This window comes from Manis javanica, chromosome 9 (assembly GCF_040802235.1).
Source record: "Manis javanica isolate MJ-LG chromosome 9, MJ_LKY, whole genome shotgun sequence".
Lineage (NCBI taxonomy): Eukaryota > Metazoa > Chordata > Mammalia > Pholidota > Manidae > Manis > Manis javanica.
In genome coordinates, this window is record NC_133164.1 from 116,681,528 (window position 1) to 116,704,552 (window position 23,025).

The 23,025-nt window shown below is 34.7% G+C and overlaps 1 protein-coding gene across 1 annotated transcript in view; it reads left to right on the plus strand.

The window, feature by feature from the left end:
- LOC140843479 (uncharacterized) overlaps nucleotides 1–23,025 on the plus strand; it is a 620,032-nt gene that overhangs the window by 309,084 nt on the left and 287,923 nt on the right. Inside the window, exon 4 of the mRNA XM_073213295.1 lies at nucleotides 1,316–1,379. The gene's annotated coding sequence lies outside the window, so the exon portion shown is untranslated. The remainder of the gene's footprint in view (nucleotides 1–1,315; nucleotides 1,380–23,025) is intronic.

Sequence of the window (23,025 nt, forward strand, 5' to 3'; positions counted from 1 at the left end):
CCCTGCATGTTTCAGAGTGTTTCCTCATTGTTTCTTTAAAAGGAAATCAGAACAAAAGAAAAGAAAAACATAACTCAGGCAGAAGACATTGGGATTAGTTAAAAAAATTTCTCAAAACACAGATGCTCATTTTACTTTATGGAATAGCTTTCTATAGTGCAGTAACATTTGATGTATTTCTAAAATGATGCACACCCATTTTTAATTTTTTATTCATCAGTTTTCCCAGTGAGAAGTTCAGAAAAACAAACAGTGACATAAAAGCAATAATAAACTTAATTTGCAATTATACTCAACTATTTACAATGTCAAAAACAAATAAATCCTTCTCTGGGCAAAATGTATTCTATCTTAATATTTTACATAACTTTAAAAACTCATTTTTGCTTTATCTTCACAGTAATGATCCGAATCTCTTTTTCTTCACTCTAATTAATGTGTCTAATAGTCAATGTAGAAGTCATTCCAGGATGGGTGGAGTTGTTTTCTGATTTTGGTCTAACGGCCCTCTGAGCCCATCCTGAACCTGATTTGCTGTAGCTTTATTCCTACACTATACTTCCGTTCATGAAATCTCAGTGTCATGGGTCATTCAATTCCCTAGTACAATGACTTGAATCAATTTTAGGATGCAGTTAAAACTTTTACTCTCAGTTTAAAGACTTATGCCTACAATGTAACACCTTAAAGACACTTGTATTCTAGGCATTGAGATGCATTGGTGAAATCTGCTTCTAAAGGCAATGGCATGTTTTATTTGGATTCATGGTGTAATTAGTTTCTCATACATATAGACAGTTGAAACAGCATATTCAATCTAGTGCTTTCAATCTATTTATTACTTAGAAAGGAAAGGAGTTTTAACTGAAGTCTACCCTACTCACCGCTCCTTTCACACACATGGCCAGAAATCCTAGCCATTCTGAATGCTTGTGATTCCCAGAACAGTCCAGGATGCTTAGTGCTTCCTTGACTTTGCTTATAGTGTCACATCTCTGGCACTGGATGGCTCTCCATCTTTATCATCAGTAGGTTCTAAAATCAGCACTCTGTTTATATATGGCTTCTTTCCTTTTGTAGAATTAATTACACACTCTTTAATGTCCTATCCTGTGTATCAATCAATAATGATGCTGTATCACTTTATTATCCTAATTAATTTTTATTTCTTTGTATAAGAGCTGATCAGTGGCAAAGACTGTCTTCTATATATTTCTGTTCCTATCACATGTCTCAGAATATATCACTTGGTAAGAAGTTAGTAAGTGCTGAATGAATGAATACATAAATGATTGATTCATGTTTTTATTAACAGATCTCCCAGAAGTGACAGAGTTTGAAAACTACTCATTTCATCAAAGTTTATGGTACATTTTCAGGTAATGATACAGATTTTTTATCTTTCAATATTGAGTTCTAAAGACATTACGGACAATACAAGCACATGTACATCTTCATGGCAGAAGATCCACAGGCAGACAGTTAAGAACACAGGATCTAGACTGAGGACTGTCCATGATTGAAGGGTCTTACTAGCTTAAAGCTTATACATATATATATTTTTTACTTTCTTCACTAGTGTCAATTTGTGTAATTTGGTTCTGTTGTATGTACCCCTGGCTGAAATAGCATCCCGTCTCGAGGCATCACTTCCTTCGTATTAGAAGAAAGCAACAGTAGAAAAACCATACAATAGCCCTAAGCCACTTGCTAAGAGATAGCACACGTCATTTTCACTGTCATACCACTTGTTGAAGGGGCACATGGTGAATGCTAATAGATGAGTGCATGTGTCAGAAGAACATGATCCTCTTACAGAATCAGAATTTTTGGAGAATGTTCACAGAGAGAACTCTGTTGCAGAGCTCATATTTTGAGCAGTATTTCACTTCCCCAAAGAATTAGCTGTAAGTGTGAAGTCAATAATGCAGAGTTAGAATATAATTTTTAGAGAGGTGTCTGAAAAGTTGAGAGAATATGGGATGCATAATACCAAAGGAAGGAAGAAATATAGAACAGAACACAAGTCCTTAATTGAAACTGCAGAAAAGGCTGAGTGTCTGGGCACAGATCTTTGCGGATGTGTGTTTTTTGCATGGAAAGATCAATCAGGTTCCCCCAACCACCTTTATTTTCTAAGTTAAACATGAGGGAGTGTCGTGCATTAAAAATCTGTAGGTAGCATGGAAAGTTTGGCAATAAAGAAAATAAATCTCTCTGAAGAAAGAAAAGGAATTTTCCATAAAAATAGAGTAAGATTATTTGGCAGTTTTTCTATTTATTTGCAATCAGTGACCTTATATATATAAAGTAAGAGAATATAGCACAGTTGTAGGTGTGAGAGGAAATTAAGTTAATGTTGGACCTCTTTGGAATTATTTGACTAGAAACAAGAATGTTATCAATATGCAATCAGTTTGTAGATTTCATGAAAATTTTCTTCCCAATCTATAGTATACAGTGAAAAACACCTGACGAGAGATACTAAAAATAAAATGGATGGGAAAGATCTTGTGATATATGTGTTACCATGGAGCATAGAGTGTGTGAATTGTATATGAAATCTGTAAGGACTGGCACATTATTTCTATGTTAACTTCTGATAGAAGTAGTGAAAACTGCCTCTGGAAGAACTTCAATGTGAAATTCCATCTAAATATATTACTGAATTTGGATAATATTAACAAGAGATCATTTTTATGCATGAGATAGAGTTCTGCGAGCTTTTTCCACTGTAACTCATTGAGAACTCACAACACAACAGGTACAATAACCGTTACCCCTTTTTAACTGGAAGAAACAGATCACACAGGCTAAATGCCTAAGGTCACAAATCCAGGACTCAGATTTTAGCAATGTGGTTCCAGAACACATTCTTTTATATCTTTTCCATATAGATTGTGGCAAACCACCCTGATTATAGCTGTATTTTGGGGATGGGTTAGTTGTAGGAGAACAAAGAAATGGCAGACCACTCTAGCTCAAATTTATAGCTTGTGTGATCCTAGACAGCAGTTTCTTCTTCATAAAATGTGAACAATCTAATCTTGGAATTCGTGGGCCTCAAATAAATTCATGGCTTAACAGTTACTTATAAACAAAATGTGCGTCCAGCCTCATGAAAACCCATTATTGGCTATAATACACATTTGATTCATGAAATAAATGTTAAAAACCTGATTACAAATTCCTACTCTGAAGGAGAAGGGTGAAACCTTTATATTCAGTTTTATCTCTTTTCATTATGTGTGGGTCTAAAATGATATGTGTGTATAATTTTACTATGTTGATTATCCTTTCTTCTCTTTTGGTTATGTTTTCAGAATAACTGTCAATGACTAAGCTTGATATTCTTCATGTAGAAAACACCATATTTATCCAGAATCATTACTTAATATTTACATAATATTAAACATCTAAGATACTTTTGTGAGTCTTCAGAGAAATTCCCAAACCAATGAGAACTTCTAAAATTACAAATTAAGTTACAGTTACATTTGAACCATTATCTTCCTGGTATATTTTCCTTAAACTGTAATAATAAATTTAGAATTGCTGAGGAAAGAAACCTTTTCAAATGAGATGGCATGGTAGAGTGTATTTGTTTATTAAATTAGGAAATTAATTTTTATGGTTTTCCATATTATTAAAAGAAGCACTTACAGTTACTAATTAAACTCACTCAACTTTCTTCATTGTTCATTGAAATAACCCACCTTAATGCATGAAGAGGAATAATGATAATTTCATAAAAGGTGTGTTGGAATGGCTTAGCCAAAGCATAGGTTCACTAATTCCAACCAGCTTTCTGTCTTTTCATTCTAACTGGCTGGCAAAGGCCGCGGAAGTGGAGTGGGAATCTATTTCCGGGTGCTCGTTACAAGTCAATGTAGTCAAGCATCATCATAGCCTAAAATTCCAGACTGAAAATGACACCTCTGGGAGGACCATCGACATGATATGTTAAAGTTTATAAAGATAATCATTAAAATAGAAGGTACAGAACCCTGAGAAAAGCCACAAATATATCTGCATCAAATATTTTTGTTTTAATAAAGAAAATACTTCTCTAGTACCTGAAGCAACAGCTTTTTTTCTCCCACTGGCCAAACAAACCTGTAGCTAAAAACAGGGTAGAAATTAATGAGTTTAGATGGATAGATATACATGAGTAATTGTCTATAGTGGAGTAACAAATAGAGCTGAATAGTTGTAGGGTACAAAATTTAGACCTTTCTACAATTTCACATATAAACACAATTATTTCTACTGACTACAAAAAATAGCCTTGTTTATTGATCACCGAAAAAGAAACTTATTTTAACTGTACAACAAAAAACCCAACTTCTGAAGGTCAAAAGCAGTAACAGTTTATTTTTTTTCATATACAACTAAAATATTACATATATGTCATCTTAAAGCTTAGCTAGCTGCTTCTAAGAATATGAGCTTTTAATTTTAATGCAGCATTTCTTTGCCTTATCAAAGTCTTAATGGACCAGATTTGGGACATTAAGGAAGATGGATCAAATACTTTCAAATAGCTCCAGGAAAAGAAAATCAAAGTCATTGAATTTAATTCTGCTGCATGCATTAGTGTGTAAGTTTAAATGAAGGCATTGATTATCTATCTTAGTTAATATAGATTGAATAATATTCCAGAGTTGTATTTTTAAAGCTAAAATTAAAACATAAATGAACTTTCACCCTTAACTTCATGGCTATATGGCAGGCCTTTTAATAATGTTACATTAATGCTATATGTGTAATTTTAATATGTAGCAATAGGCTATTAAGTCTCTGAATTATGGCCTCAGATTGTAAGAAATGTTTCTATAATCTTCATAAACTACATATAGTTTGCTTTTCATCAGTCATGACAATACAAAAACCTAGAATTCACACCATCTGGATTCCTTACCGTGGCACAGAATCATGTCAGTGAACACCAAGGTTGTATGAAAGTGTAATTTACACAAAGTGCGCACAGATGTTAAAGTCTTGAGACAGTGTACTTTTGCTTGTGATTAATTACTCAAATGCTGACTGTGATTCACACTTGGTTGACTGTAAAATAAATACAGGTAAACCAGTGAATGTCTGCTGTCTCTACAGATACAAAATAGTGAGTTCTAAAGAGCTCAGAATTTCAAACATATTTTCTACATCTGTGACTTTTGTTATTTGGTAAGATAAGAGAATTCTTTTTGATGGAGGATTAAATTTGTTCATATGAAATTGCTAATATTACAACTGTGCTCAAAACGATTCTAGAACTTTCTAAATGAGATTCTGATGCATCCTCACTACTTGTGAGGAAGAAACAAGAGCCCCGTGTGCATTCTGGAGTTCCCACATCCACTTTAATGAGAGCAGCTTCTGTTTGTCAATTTTCTGTGCAAGATTTATTTCAAAGAGCATTTTCCAACATGTTTTTAAGCCTCTGATTTGGTAGATGTGCAGCAAACTCTGTTTTTATAGATCTCATCAGATAAAAATATTAAATCAAATTTCTCTTTCATAGTATTTTCTGTGAACCTTAGCCAACTAAAATGCCCTACCTCTACAACCAGGTTCAATTTTCTCTGTTTTTTCCCTGTTGCCAAGTTACAAACCACTGAGCCAAGCAGCCAGCTCAACACCCATATGCCGTCCTGCCAGGTGCCTTTCCCACTTCTCAGTCAGTGGATATTTACTGGTTCGTTCAGCCATTCACAGTGACTATGTTCTAGACACTAAAGAGACTTTAAGGCTACAAGAGTAGAAAAATAGATTTAGTTGCTGGGAATATGTTCATACAGCGCTTTGTTCTTGCGATGTTCTTCCCTGATTTACCCACTGTGTTCTGTTCAGTGTTACATCTAATTAAGAATCCCAATGGCACTTTCTATGATGCTGTGTCTAAAGTTAAGGATTTTTCACATCAAGAAAAAAAAAGAGTTATAACTTGCATGCACCTGGCATTTTAGTGCATTTTCTCCAACATCAACATTGACTGTATATACCATTGATCACCTATATAAAATCAAATGTTTATTTAAATTCTGTCTTGCTTGTGTTTACTTTTTGAGGAAAATGTCAATTCTACTTTACAATTTCATTGGCTTTTTTCCTCCCCACTTACACAGATACAAATAACTTTAAAATAAAATACCTCTGGACCAGAGGCTGTTTCCCCACACTCAACTTTTCTAAAGTCAGCTTCATACCTTCACCTGCTTTGTAGGTTTTCCTTATTGAGCAGAAGTTTTTCACTCTCTCTATATTTTGTCCCTTATATCTAGTGGCTGCTTTAAAAGTTTGCCTAACATTTTTATTTGACTTTCCTTCAAAATGCAATCTTTGTTATCATGTTCTTCAAGATCAAACACTGCAGTCCAAGATAAAAAATGACATGGTTCTGGCACACAAATAAAGTCTCACAACCAGACCGAGGCTCAGAAACATGGTTATGCATAACGCCTTCTGGATTGTGCAGCGTGCAACTTTTATTACCACCAACAGCATCATCTCTGCCTACACCTCAGAATCCAGGGAACTGGCTTCTGTGATCATTGGAATCAAAATATGTCTCCTTTAATGTTTTTATTTTTGAACTATTTCTCCCCAGTGTATAACAAAGCAAAGCAAATTAATGGTATGAATACATCATAGGAAATAAAGTCTGACTCTTACCAATATACCAGTTTCTTAACAAGTTAATCTAACATTTTAGTATTTTACTGAATTCTTAATGAGCCATATGATATATACTAGAATCAAAAGTACTATATACACTCAACATTTATTGGCTAAATATGACTCTATCATATATGCATGACAAAGGACATACCAATATAATATTTTCAAATAAAGTACTTTCAGTTTTGGATATAATCTAGACATGATGGATGGCTTTCTCCTGTAATTTTTCCTTTATTGAAGATCATAGAGCTGAAAACAATACATAGAAGATATAAAAACATGTCATAATGACTATTTTAAGAAAAAGCTATTGGGCCACAAATAAATAAATAATTTTTGTTTTATCTGAATGAAAATACATAACTTTGGATAAAATTATATATATTCATGTTTCTTGGGAAATAAATCTTTTTCTGAAGTGATCGAAATAAATGACTCAGGCATTGTAGAAAAAAAATACTAAATCAATACTGTATTTCCATGCGAAAGTCTTAAATACAAAATACAGATAACAAATAATCAAATAAGTTACATTCCCTCTTTAAACAAAATATTTTTAAGATTCACAATCATTCTATTTTATTCATGATTGCTAATATTTGGAAACAATCAGGATGTTATTCAGCAGGTGAATATATAAGTAAACATTGGTATATCCAGACCATGGCATATTATTCAGCACCAAAAAGAAATGAGCTATAAAACCATAAAAATGACATGGAGGAATCTTAAATGTTTATTATTAAGTGAAAGTAGCCAATATGGAAAAGCTACCTACTGTATGATTTCAACCCTGACATTCCGGAAAAGGCAAAACTGTGGAGACATTAAAAAGGCCAGTGGTTGCTTGGTTGAATTAGGAGGGGGGTGACTAAGTGGGGCACAGACCATTCTTAGGACAGTGAAACTATTTGCTGTGAGGCTGTAATGATGGATATGTGTCATTGTGCCTTTGTCCAAACCCACAGAATGTACATCACCAAGAATAAACCCTAAAGTAAGCTATGGACTTCGGGTGATAATGATGTATCAATGTAGGTTCATCCTTGGTTAAAAAAAAAAAAGTACCACTTCGAAGAGTGCCGGGGGTGTTAGTAATGGGAGAGTTTGGCGTGGCTTTGGGAGCAGGGGTCTGTGGGAAATCTCTGTACCTTCCCCTCATTTTTACTGCAGAAAAAATGAGTATATCTAAAATCTGACTTCTTTTCATCTCCACAACAATCAGCCTAGATCAAGTCACTTCCATTGTCTTTTTTAAACTATGAAAACAATCTTCTTTTACAATAATCTCTCCTTCTGTCCTTGTTCCTCAATTTAATTTTGAAACTCTGATTTATCAACTTAATATCTATTTCAGATCATGTCAACCCCATGCTATAATCCCATTTTACTGAGAGAAACACCAAAATATTTTCCAGTATCTTTAAAGACCCTTCTTCTCATGGGCGGGTGATTACACCCCCACCAGAACCTCTAATTTCAGAGTCAGACACGATATTTGTTCCCTCTGCTGGAACACCTTTCGGAAAGAGAGAGCTCCATACTTTTGCCTCTCTTAGTTCTTTATTCAAATGCCACCTTTACACTTTAATATTCATATAATTAATCTTTTTAATCTAAACTTACAACTTTTACTCATGACTCACTATTCCTTTTAACCGTTTTCTGTTTATCAATCTACTATATAACTTATTTTATCTATTTCTTTATCTTTTATTTCACCAGAATATAATATCCATTATGGTAGAAACTATTTAGAATTTTGTTCAGTTACAGTATAACAGCAACTCATAAAGGCTCTTGCCCAAAATATGTGATAAATATTTTAAAGGAAGAGAGGATCTGGATTATTTTTAAATATGCCAAGTAATTGAATTATTTTTTCACAAAATATGTATTTAATATGTCAGAACATTTGTAGGTTTCCTCCACAATGCTCTAGTAGAAACGAACAGATACTTCCTAGTTGAGACAATCAGTGATCCCAGATTCCATTCATAGAGGCACCTGTATGTAACTAATTCGGGATAGTCACTCGCCAGGTTGTCTGACAGGTGGCTGAAATGTTTGCTTTGTCTCTTCTGAAGCCAGTAGAATGCTGACCTTCAGTTCTCAAGAGCCACATTTCTCGGACAACTCACTGCCAGAGAAACATTGCATTCAAAATATATGACATACTATCCCTCCTCTGAGATTCCTGCATCCCAATATATCGAGACCTAGGTTGGAGATGTATCAGGGAGGGACATAAAACTAATGTGACTACTATGATTTTATTACTGTGGGGTTTCTTTTTTTTTGCCAGAAAAAAATACGTTTTATGAGGAGTACCAGGTAAAGAACAACTTAGAGCATCACGAAAAACCTCCCAAAACAAACTCCAAAATCCTGAAACTAAATATATATTGAGTAGATATTGATTTAACATTGACTTAAATAAACCCTGTAGCTAAATTTTATTTGTACCAAGTTGCTTAACAGAGCATTGTTGTATTATATATAAACACACATATACAGCAGATTCTCAGGAAAACATAAAAGAGCATTTATTAAAAAAAGATTGAGGTTGTAATTTTATCTATATATTGGTTTCATTATTTTGACCAAATCTGGGCAACATTACTAGCATCTTAGTCTAAGAAGGACTATGCAAACAGGACTTTCACTTCGCAAGTGCCCACCAGCAGGAATTTACTTTAAAGTGGCTCTTTGTAATGAGCTCTGTACAGCACAGCTGGCCCAGAGGTGGTGCTCAATAAATGTATGTTGGATCAATAGGAAAGTTAATGTATAAACAGATGACTAAAGATAGAAAAATATTAACTTTCCATAAAAGTAAAAATAATTACAAGTTTTGGCTTCTGTACTGTTTCTTATCGTCATTCAAAAAGGAAAACTTTGGATGAAAGTAATGACATACTGCCTGTTCATTATGAACATCTCATTTGCAGGGCCTTCCTGACAACTCCTATCTCATGATTATGTTGTGTGAACGTAAAATTGTCTCTGAATTAATGACAAATGCATCACGGCCTTTATGCAGTACGCTGTTTGAAATGATTAAACTCATGGAATGTTTGCTTAATCTATTTTCCTCCTCTATACACTGCTCTCTTTGCCTGAGGCAAACCCATCTTATAATTTTCAATTGAACAAAGCCATAACTCATGACCCAATAAATTATTAAGGAATCCTGCCATGCGTCTGGTTCATCATTCATCTCACCGCAATGGCAGACAGAATGCTGCAATCTCTAACAGTTTCTCTTCATGACAAATAGTTCCATCTAACTGTGAGACTAGTCATATGTGTGTATGTGGGGAGCATGTGTGCACTTTTTTAAGTATTATACTTAAAACTAAATTTTCACTTTGACTTTATAGTAATAATACTCTTGCTCTTAGTTTTTCATCTAGCTATATTATGTGTAATTTCTCAACCCTTAGAGTCCTCCTGAATTAACCATTATATTTTACCTGAGGTTAGATTGAAAAATGAGCTGCATAATGCAGGATATCAAAATACTGCTTTTCATCCCTTTATCATCTTATTCCTTGTTTGTTAATATTCTAAACTACCATCTAAAAGTCCAAGTAGATAGTATTGTTCAAATGGGTGTGTCACACAACAGGAGTGAAGTTGGGAAGGCATTGTGATGCTTAAAAAGCTTCAAAAAAAAGATCGTTGGAATCATGTCACTAGAAAGCAATAAAATACACGTGTGACCTGCTGCATGATAGCCAGTCATGTAAACATTTATCAAATGCTTATTTCAGAGCATGGAAATTATATTCAATATTTAAATGGCTTTATGTGACATGTGTGATTACAATCCATCGTAGTAACCGGTTGAAAAATAAACATGGTTTTTCATCTGTTGATATTAATTGTTACATATCACATTTAAAAGTGCCATTTTAATGATAAAAATAGAATATTTGACAGTGTCAGAAAAATATAATCTACCACCTCATTTAGTTGTATTTTAAAACTGGTATTAGTATACAAAATTCAACAAACCTCAAAATAGTGGTTATCTTTAGAATTTATTTTTATTTTTAAGATGGCATACTGTTGATATAGAAGCTTTAACAACAATTTTGGAAAAAAAGAAAAAAAAAGCACCTATGACCTTATGATTATTCTTCAGTATTTCATCTAACTTTTGGATATTTCTCTGTTCAATGTTGATCACAAAAACTAAAGTGCCAGTTCATGTCTTACGATAGTGTGTAACCATTTTACTTTGAGCATTAAAATTGTTGTTTTGAATGGTTACATGCTTTATTTTAGGTGCCCTGTTACGTCTTGGAAGGGCTGTCAAAATCAGATACCTGTATTTCTTCTTTGTGGAAAAGAAAATTTGTAAGAAATTTAAAAATTTGAATTAATTGTTCAATTTGCTTCTCTTTATTCCTATTGATGAAGTTGAGCCAGATGTCATTTGTAGGGCCAGAGGAGCAAAAAAGAAAAAAAAAAAGAAGCAATTGTATGTTCATGCCTGAGAGTTTCCTGAACTGATTACTCTGTCAAAGGCAACTTGCGTGCATTTGCACCATGGCCAGGAAAACAAGATGCCTCAGGGAGAGATGCTGGACTGTGTCTAGAGAACTTCAGAGACTTGCCCTTCAAGCCTGAGCAAGATCTTCAGAATAAAATTAGAAATAGAAATAAGACACGCAAAGAAAAATAAAATTTACCCAGTGCCTTATTAATCTCTGGATTTCCTACTAAAGCCAATAGCCGAACGTAGTATTTATCCTGTTCCTAGGAACTGAGGATCATTTTACAGTTTTTTTCCTAACTGTGATATGGCTTAACTATAATCAGGCTGAAGGGCTTGATTCTGAGAAAGTGGATAATTCTTTCAGCAGTTTTCAAAACCCAAAAGAATCATTTCTGCTCCTAAAGCTATCAATTTGTATAATCGCTATCCCACATTACACAATGCAGTCAATATAGTTTACACATAGACACTGTAGTATTTGGTGGTGAATTCCATTTAAACTAGGAAAAACATGTACTTCACTACCTTTGCATCAAACTAGTCCTTGTGGTAAGAAATAAGGAGATAATTATTTCAAATGAGAGATTCCCTACATTTTAATGGACTTATCTTGAGAAAAAGTAGACTCAAAGATGGGAGTGCTGAGTAAAAAGAACAACTGAACCCAGGAAGTAAGCAGACCTGTGTGCTTGACATAAAAAAAGTAAATGAGAAATCATGTCCTGTAGAAAAATCAATTGATTGTAAAGCTAATATGAGAACTGAGGTAGAGGCTTGTGCCTTTACTAATTCCTACGGCCCCAGGGAGAAGTACACTGGTGTGTGAGTGCACAGTGCATGTGCGGATGTGTGTGTGGAAGGGGTTGTTCAGTGTTTTTGAAGGTAATTTTTAAAGCCATCATTGTTCATTCCATAGTTCCCATTAAATTTTTCTCAACAAAACTTTTGTTGTATCAAAACATCCAGATTCAAGGATTACTATAAAGTATGGGTAACAAATACTGAAACAAGAAGACCAAAGCAACTATTCCGATAAAATCGTCACTTACAAATACAAACTGAATTTCTTTTTAAAAAAGCTTTTTAAAATTGAACCCAAACTGCCCCATTTGCTATTTAGATGTGACTTTGCCTTCATTAAAAGGTATATCTGATTGCGCAAATGCTAAGCTAGTGTTTTTAGAATTAAATGGTGATACCCACTCATCAAAGAAAGAAAAAAAAAGATTTGGCCACAGGTTCTTTGTTTGTCATGAAGAGTTAGGGCAATGAAAACAGACTGATTCCATTTGTTCCTAATGTAACATACAGTTCTTATCATTGAAGCACGAAAGAGAAAATGTATTGGTTTATATAGATAAATAATTAGGTAAACATTATGAGCATTCTTAGTTCGTCTAAGGGGACGAACCCAGTTAGCGTAGGTCAAGTCTTCCGTTTCTCTCTCTGGCCACCAAAGTGCATGTATTAGTCATCTATCGGTTCTTCAAAAAACATCCCAGACGCCATGACTTAGAGTAACAATCACTTATTTTCACTCACACATATGTGTGTCTGATGTCAAATGGGTTGGGCTTCAAGTTGCATAACCAGATACACTGATTCCCACTACGTGTTGGATAAGCAATGCTCCACATGTCTCCGTCCTGTCATCCAAGAGACAGGGTTAGAAACTCTCTGGAGAAAGCTTTTATTTTGGTGATAAAAGAAGTGCAAGAAGACAAATGGAAGTGGACAATCTCTCTCAAAGCTGAGCCTGGGGAACCGTGCACTGCTACTGGCCTGAAAGGCCAGCCACTCCCCGGGAGAAGTTTTCTGCTCCTGATGGCAGAAGTACAAGAGAGCAAGCAGAAGTGTATATTGTTAGAGTTAAAGACGGTCATAAATTCTTCCCATCCCATCAGAGTATGTCAGCTCTATCTCCACTCCTTGAATCTAGGTCGGATATGCACTGACATGCGTGCAGTGCCTTTCAGGGGTCATTAGAGCATCACCACCTGCAATGCACAGTGTTTGGAGACGCAAGCTTTCTCAGTCACCACTCTGTTGAACCAGAAGTGGGATGCATGAATAAGGTCAGATGAGGCTTCCAGACACGGAGAGCATGCGGAGCAGCTAACAAGCAGCCAGACACCAGACAGCAGCTTCCAGCTGACTCACTCACTCCTCTGGAGGCACCAGCAGGCCCAGCAAAGAGTGACAAAGCCGACCAAGCCAGGGGAAGCCAGGTTGTTCCTAAATAAATATTCATACAGCACAGCTCTTGTAAGTGACTACTTTTGGTGATGGTTAAATAAAAAAAAGCTGCCTGATACAGAAACATTATCTAGAAATAGGTGCTGTCTTTATAAATCCTAAAACATATGGCATTGGATTTGGAATTGGATAATAGTCAGAAAATGAAAAATCAACAAATACGCTGTTGGAAAAGGCTGAGGAAACAGTGCGGAAATCATTACTGAGGAGTGGAAAAAACAACAACTTATTTATGTAGTTGTGAAACAATTGGCAGAACTGTAACCTGAAATGACTTGGCAGATAGAAAATGTACCTAATAAACATGAATTTTTCCAAAGAGATCTCTAGACAGAATGTTGAAAGTGTCAGTTAGGTTCCTAGCTGCATATGATAAAGAATTTTGAGAGGAAGATGAGCTATGGAAGAAACTGCTAAGACTGTAAGGATAATTTAAACAGCTTACAGAGGAGCTGTAAATTATTGCATCGGAAAGTAACCCTTACTTAACCGCTAGTCTCCCAGCCAGTACAGGATTCTTGAAGTAAAAGGAGTCCTAACACCATGATTAATGTAAGGCATGGCCATAGAGTCCTGTGTTAATACCTTCAAAAGATTTAATATGATGCCAAATATACCCTCTCAGCTAGAGTAAGGGGCATTTTATAAAGTTAAAATTTACAGTACAGAGAGAGGTCTGTCTCAGAAAGACCTATAGACTTTTTTCTTCTAATAAATGGATTATTAACTTAAAGATAATATCCTGACAAATGTTTTTAAGGGAAAAGTAGTGGTTTTGACTAAAAGGAATTGAGGTTGTTCAAATTTCAAAATGCCCTTGGGGTTGCCAAGTATCTACAGATGAGAAGTTTGTAGAGAAAGCTATTACACTATACTGGCAACTTCTTAAGGAAGAAATGGAACATCTCAGGAGACAGAGTAAAGATGCCATATGCTGGGGTCAGGGACCTGTTCCTGCATGAGAACTAGTGGAAGCAGTGCGCATTACTGCTTAAGTGGGCCTGGCATCATGGGCCCAGTGGACTTTTCAGTGACTGCTATGTACATCTCATTTTTCATTTCTCAGAAGGTAAGGATTATCCTCAAATTATCTCATCGTGATATTTACAAGTGTAAAACAAAGATCTTTGAGAAGCTGCACTGCTGCAATGGAATATCATCATCTATGTCAAGTCCAGATGGGTACAGGGCAAATCATGATCTGTAGTTTTTTTGTCATAATTAGATGACAATCTGGGTAGTCTTCAGATGGAAGTGATTATATTTTGTACATGAAAATTATATGGCTATTATAAAACAGGGCAGAGACTAGAGTGGAACAGGGCAAAGACTAGAGTAGATTGCAAAATTAACTCTATGTCCTTCCCCTTTCATCAAAAGTGGGTATATTTTTTGACCCTTAAGTATAGTTTGGCCATGTGTCTTTACTTGACTAGTAGGACATTACCATTTTTATAAAAGACATATTGAAATATGTCACTCTAGAATTGATTACAAGTCTTACTCTACCACATAGCCAAATGTTTTGTCTTCTATGAAGTTCACTGCTGGCTATTCATGTCGTCACCAAATTAACATGGTGTACAAAAATGATAGTATTCAAATTTTTACTTTTTTATGCACTCTAAAATCTTTAGCAGTTTGTGGACAGTATTTAAAAACTAAAGAATAATTTTATTGATGTACAGGACAGTGTTTCAGTTATAATGTAGTCATTTTTGTTATCCTGTTAAGTTAGACTTCAGGCTAAAATAGCAACTGCTCTTTGCATGAATGCAATCACATTTAAATATAAGGTTTAATTATATATTGTTCCATGTAACTATAAAATATTACAAATACTGAAGCATACAATTTAATAAACTTAAGTCATTTTCATCATGATATTCAGAAATGGAAACACACAGATAAATATTTCTCTTTCTCTTATAATTAATATTCTATATTATTTTGCAGTTGATTATTATTAGAAAACAAGTCAAGCTTTATTTATTCTTCACAGCAAAAGGTATCTATCTAGATACAAGATATATACTTAATATATGATATATTAGATCTATACTTATGTATAATATATATAAATTTCTTCAAAGTAAAAGTACATATATAATGATCCATAAATATAATTTTATGCCCTAAAATAATTTAAAAATGAAATATACTTAAATTTTTACATGATATTTTAATCAAATATACTATAATACATCTTTCAATATAAATTAACATGCTGTTAAGAAAATAGCTACAGAATTGTTGGGACTTATTTAGTGCCTACTATGTATAAGGCATTCATTATATAAATTATGCACACAAAAGAACCAGAACATAATTATTTTCCTTAAAAGGACATTTATGCATCTGGTATGTCAGAGCAAATAGATGATTAGCAAAGCACTCTTTTCAACACACAAACAATTTAGTTCTTGTTCCTCAGTCCAAGATTTTGATTTGAATGTTGACTCTATAAAGCATTGAGAGTTTCCCTAGAAAGGAACTGAACATCAAATTAGTTTCAAAAGCAACTCAAAATAAGCCTTTCAAAATTAAATTTAGGTGTATTTATCTTCATAACTTTTAATATATTACAGAACCCTTAATTCACATTATGTGTATTAGGAAAGTTTATTGATTAATAATTGCTGAATGAAGTTTGGCTTCAATTTACCTCACTGTAAGGATGGCTTTTCTGATGTTACGAGAAAGCCGTGGTGAAATGGATTACTGATCCCAATTTTTCACTCTCCCTCTGACGGAATTCTACATCTGTGCTCATTTACGTTTGGCTTTGTATCTTTTCCCAATATAGATGGAATGTTCCTCCCTCTTCCCATTATGTTGACCTGCTAGATGACTGGCTTTTGCCAAGAAAATGAGGACAGAAATATCAGTGTAGGTAGGACCTCAGTGGAGATATTAAGAGACATTATCTGTTTTTGCTAATTCTCTAGTATCCTGAAGTATGTGGGGATATCTTATCCCAGATCCAGAAGATATTTGGCATAAACCTGAACACCACCCAAGCATGGAGTATGACTGAGCAGTTAAAATGAATCGTATCAATCATAATACTTGTTACTGAAAGACAATGAGACTTGCTGCATACTGTATAGCATCATTGCAGAAATAGCTGATAGTTCTCTTGAATAATGTAAATCCTACTGAGTTATAAGTAGAAATATGATTTTAAAAAGGAATGGAAAAACACTACCATTTTCTTTCATCCTTTTTTTCCTACTTTCCTTTCTTCCTTCCTTCCTTTATTACTTTATAAAACTAAAAAAGAATAGGTAGTTAATAGAATACATAATATGTCTAGGATGTGATTTTGTGAAATTCAAAACTCAAAAAATTCCAGATCAAGCATCTCTAACTACTAAAATAATCAAAAGTTAAAAATGATTTATACAACTATTAAAATTTATACTTACAATATACCTTTTGCTTGTATCTCAAACCATATATATAAATTATTTTTTGCTCATCTTCCTATAATTGCTAGATATTTCCTCTTTTCCTTTCCCAAATAGAGGGAATGAGCGTATCTCACACCATGTGAAACTTGGTGCCAGTCTGAAGGGCAGCACTACAGTAACATTCTAACCCTTTCATCTTGAAATATTCTTTATATCCAACAAATAAGCCAGGGAAGAAATTCTTCCTAGATTTCATACAAAAATAGTTCTTAACAGACTTTGCGTGTACTGTGTCAACAGATACACTGGTAATAAGAGAATTCAAATGTGAGTGGCGAAGTGAAGGGTAGACATGAAATGTAGACATGCCTGAACTCTAAAGAGATTAAATCCTTCCTGGATTGTTATTTTCTTCTTCTATCCTTTAGATACTTTGTGCTTGAACCCATGACAATAACTGGGAAATACAATTGAGGCAACTATACTGTTTTTTTGGGCTGCAACACTAAAAATCTTGAATGTAACAACTTTCTAAGGTGACAGATGGTAGCTAGATTTATTGTGGTAATCACTTCCTAACGTACATAAATGTTGAATCACTATATTGAACACCTGAAACTAATAAAATATTGTATGTCAATAATACTTCAATAATTTAATTGATCAGTTTTTTAAAAACCTTCAGTGTATATTTTCATGGGAAGAGGAAAACTTGTTCACTTTTGGAAGAAGCATCTACTATGTGGCTGGAAGCCAGTTGGAGCCCGGGGGCCAAGTGGGAAATGTACAGGCCTTAATTTTGCTTAAGGCCAGTTTTCAGGATGCATAACAAAAGGGATAAGGTATAGCTAGAGAGGTTGGTTTTATAACTGAGATAAATGGCTGCACTATGTCACATTTTTCTACCAAGAATAGATGGGACCAGCCAATGTGCTCTCATAAACAAAGAGCATATATTTAAACATTAATATATATATATTTTTCCAGATGAGTCATATTATTCAATAATTAAATAGTTGATTATTATATGACTCATGCAACATGCCAAGTTTTTCTTTGTATCAGCATAAACTTCAAAATGCTAATTTAAAATTACACAGGAAATAATAAAGAGCAATGACCTTTTAGATGTTTTAAGTCACCATAAAAATCTGCTGCAGATGCAAAGCCATATTCACAGTGATGCCAGGAAACCAAACATTTTGCCTACAGCTATTAGATACTTGCCAAAAATTTCTGGACATTTTAGTGTCAATCCTCAAAGACATGTCCCAAAACACCACAGGGACACGAAGTGCAGGACCAAAGATTTGCTACTTTGGGCTGATTATTTAGGGCTGAAAACCATCAAGGCCTCAAAGACTCAGGAAGATCCTTTGACTGTCTCTGCCTATCCCCAGTGCCTCAAGAGTCTAGACAGAGGGGCCCTTCCAGAAGGAAAGCTATCTCCATAGAGATCTGTATTATAATTATAATGCAAGCTAGGGCTGATAGACAAAAAGAATGTGACATGGCCTATTTGTTAGAATTTGTCCCTGTGCCCCACTGTTTCTGTGTGGCCTGTCAAGTATTTTGTTCACCAGAAATTTACTCTTTTCATATTCCTGTGAATTGCTTCCCTTTTCCTTTGAAGTCTCAAATCCCTACGCACCTTCTCCTTGGTTCAGGCTGGTATGTATACCTCATTGGTCCTGACTGTCTTTGGAACCTGTGTCTATGGCTTCTCCATCAGTACTTAATTTTTTTTTCAACTGTTTATCTGTCTCACATTAATTTGATTCTTAAACCAGGTTGCAGAACCCCCAAGGGTAGAGGAAATTTCTTCCTTCCCAACAACACTTTCAGCTCTGTTTTAATCAGCGCTTACTCCTCATGCTGATTTTATATTCCATATGAAATACGAAATTTCCTCACATAACCAAGTTAACATAGATTGACCAGGGTTTAGGAAATGTAAAGATAAAGAACAAAAAATTCAGAGCATAACAAATACATGCATTTCCAGTGGAAATAGATGAACATATTTTATGGTTTGGTTGCTCCCTTTCAGTTTTTTCAGTGCATATTCAATTGTGGTTTTCTTTCATTTTTTTTTTTATGTTATACTGTATTTTAATCCACATTCACTCCCTCAGAAATAAAATATCCAAACTCCCTATATTATGACACAAGTAGTTGATAGGGTGGTATTTTAACTAACTGGGGGCGGGCTGGTTGCAGTGCGAAGAGTGCAAATTGGGCTTTGCCAGTGAAACAGCAGAGGACGCCGCCTGCAGAGACTTGTGCCAAGTCAGAAACCATGCGGGGATGCTGTCTTCCAGAGGAAGGTGGGGAAAACAGAAGGATAGCCACATGGTCAGTAGATATAAAAAGAACCTAGGAAACGAGGCCAAGAATATGTGAATCAGAAGCCAAGGGAGGAATGAATGAATTTGAAAAAAAAATCACTAGTTTTGGCTTGATTCATTTTTATGAAATGACCTGAGGTGGGTGGGTTGGCCGGATGTGAAGAAACGGGAGATGTCCCCGTGGCCATCTGCACATGAACTTCGTCTCATTCATCTCTGCATTCCCCATTGCTTCTGACCGGTGTTTTCCAGATAAAAGATACACGATGACTATTGTTGCATGGATGAATACATGGATAGTAAGACAGTGCTTGCTGAAGCAGATTTTCGTCAGTGGCCTTCTCTTTGTCCCTGAATAAATTATAATGTTCTTACTGCTTTGGCAAGTTTGCACGGAACATCCAAGGAGTAATAGGTGCTGCAGACAGCTCTCTCACTCTTGCGGTGTGCATTTTTCAGAGCTGACGTTCTCGTATGATCCCTCCTTTTCTCTGCAGACTTCTTACATCAGCATCAAATCACCTTGGTGCTATCCCCAGGGGCTTATTAATTTACCTTTTAACTTTTCCTAGAACATGTATTTTTCTGCCTCCGAAAGAAAGAAATAAGAGAAGCTGAAATGAATGGTCACATTAGCCTTTTCTTTATTATCAGCTGAAAGACAAAAATCTTGCTTTTTGACTCATGCCATGACAATGTTTTTCTATATTTAATATCCTAGGGTGTTTCACTAGCAGACAGTGTATTGTTCAAGTAATTATTCAGGCCAAATGTCTATGTTTCTTCAATGAATATATGAGCAACTAGTTAAAAAGGATTCAGTGACATCATGTTACTGTCTAACTAAATTTTTTTCTTAATATGTATTAAGATTGTTTAAATGTTAAGAAAATTATATAGAATACAAAGCACTTCATAATAAAAAGCCTTTAATTCTGTTTTACCAATTCTCCTTCAGTTTAATATAAGTCACTCCTATTCATGAGGAATGAAATAAACTCATCAACCATTTGAAGTGCTATAATGAGCACTATTTTGACCATATTTAAATGACCATCACATATAGTTATAAAGCATCTTATTTGTATATCATCTCAGTTGACATGTTCACCCACACTTCATTACTTTTTCATATATTATTTTATGGATTCTTCCAAGGATAGAGCCATTGTCTGGAAAAAGAAAAAAATATCTGTGCATTCTCTTCTCTTTTAAAAATCATATTAGAATTTGAAATCAGTCTTTTTTATTATACTTTAATTAGGCTTTTAAGAAAATGTTGAGTTGAATTCCACAAAGACTTTATAGCACTATTGGTTTCTTGCACTTTATATGCATGCTCAGTGTGCTGAGACATAGAATGTGAGTGATGAGGCATAAGCATATAAATATATAATATTTATACATTTTAAATCTTTCCTTAAAACAAGAGAGACGATCATTTTCAAACTATATTAGTCTCATTTATCTCCATGATACCATTAATGTTGTAAAATGTTGCAGCAACATTACTAACTCCTGAAGGCCTGCATCAGCCTTTAGCTACTGAGCCGCATTATTAGATTGTCAACAAAATTCAGGCACCTCATAGAGGAAGCGCCAACCCGCTGGCTCCGATGCTTTGTAAATGCGTTTGCTTGATGAAGTAGCTCTGAACATATTGAGGCCTTTACTATTTCTACGCACATGGCACTTGCAGAATCTTCTCTACTGCTACTTCAAAAGTGCACTTAAGATGTACACCTTTGTTCTGTCTTACACACTTCATTCAGGATCTCTCAGATCGTAGTCACAAAAGAGCATATGATAAAAGAAAATGCACCTTGTGAAATCGGCTGAAATATCTGTGATAATACTGATCAGCATTATGAATTGATGTCTTTTCATTTACTTTTCCAATTAAGAGATTAAATAAAGCCCCCAAATGTAGAGATGAAATAGGGAATTTAAGAAATTCATCAAAATAATTTACAGTGTAGAGTGGATGCTTTGAATTTGCGATGAGTGGGTATGGCACTGTCAAGAGACTTGCATATGTAAAAGGAGAAAAAACAGTTCCCCTTTTTAAACTTAATTCAAACATCTAGCACATATGCAAAAATTTAGAACTAAACTTAATATTACTGTGGAAAAACAAGTAGAGGTTTGTTTGAAGAGGTGTGATACTTGGAATCACAGGAGATGCACAATGAATACAGAAGGTGGAAAGAAGCAAGATAAGAAAGTAGAAGGGAGTATTCTGTTGTTTTCTGAATTGTTTTCATTTCTTCCTGCATGCTTTCTCTGAAGGTGCAATACTACTCTGAAGTGAATCAGAGCTCCTAAGTTAAGGTTGATTTGTTTTGGACTGTTTTGTATTCTTTTAACACCTAAAAGTTAATCAGAATGTGTATTCTTAGAGAAACTAGGTTGGATAAAATATCAATGCTTTGTAACCAACTAAAATAGCCTTCTACATAACCCAGCTAGTCAAGATAGGAGTGACAGATGCTAAACTAGACTTAGTGTGGTTATCATTTGGCACTATATTCATATACCAAATCATTACGTTGTACACCTTAAACTAATATAATGTTGTATGTCAATAATAACCTCAATAATTCTTTTAAAAAGATAGACATGAGGAAATAATGTGGTATTGTATTTTGTGTGATGGTGATTCTAGCGTCTTTATATTTTCTACATCTGCTCAGCTTATCAATCATTTTATCACCACAGACTGTATCTCTTCTGCTGGGAGCTTATTTACAAAATCATTGAGTGCAATCTGGAAAAAATGAACCCCTTTTATGAGATAGATACTGCGTTAGGCACACAGGAATCAACAGTGTAAAGACAAGTAACAGTCTCTGAAAGAGACAAGCTCATAGATGAGTCAAGTATGTAAGCCATCAACGACAACACACCGTGAGAAGCAAAACCATGAAAATATGAAAAGGCGGCCCCAGATTTGGGTTTGCAGGGATTTCATCTGCTTGGAGGGGTTAGGGTTGGTCTCAAAGCAGAAATATATTCCTTGTTGGGTTTTTCTTCAGCTTTATTGAGATATAAAACTGATTTATAACATTTTGTAAGTTTCATGTGATTTCTTGCACATATATACTGTGAAAAGATTATCACATTACAGTTAGTTAACACATGCATCACCCCACATAATTACGATTTTTGTGTGTGTGTGTGTGGTGAGAACACTAAAATTTTATCTTTTGAGGTATTCAATACAACATTGTTTACTGTAGTCACCATGCAAAATATTAAATCCCAAGAGTTTATTCATCTTATAAACGGAAGTTTGTATCCTTTGACCAAGATCTGTACATTTCCTCCAAGCCCCACCCTAGCCCCTGGCAACCACCATTCTACTCTGTTTCTCTGAGTTCAGATTTTTTTAGATTCCACTATGTGAGATGATAACAGTATTTGTCATTTTCTGTCTGACTTCACTTAGCTATGCCTTCAAAGTCCATCCATGTTGTTGCAAATGGCAGAATTTCCTTCATTTTTTATGACTGAATAATATTCTGTGTGTTTGTATATGTGTGTATCACATCTTCTTTATCCATAAATTCATTGATGGACACTTAGATTGTTTCTATGTCTTGGTTATTGTAAATAACATTGCAATGAACCTAGGGGTTCAAATATCTTTTTGAGATAGTGATTTCATTCCCTTTGTATATATACCCAGACCTGCACTGATGGATCTTACAGTAATTCTGCTTTTAATTGTTTGAGGAACTTCCATACTGTTCTCTATAGTGGCTGCACAGATTTCCATTCCCACCGACAGTGTGCAGGGGTTCCCTTTCCTCCACAG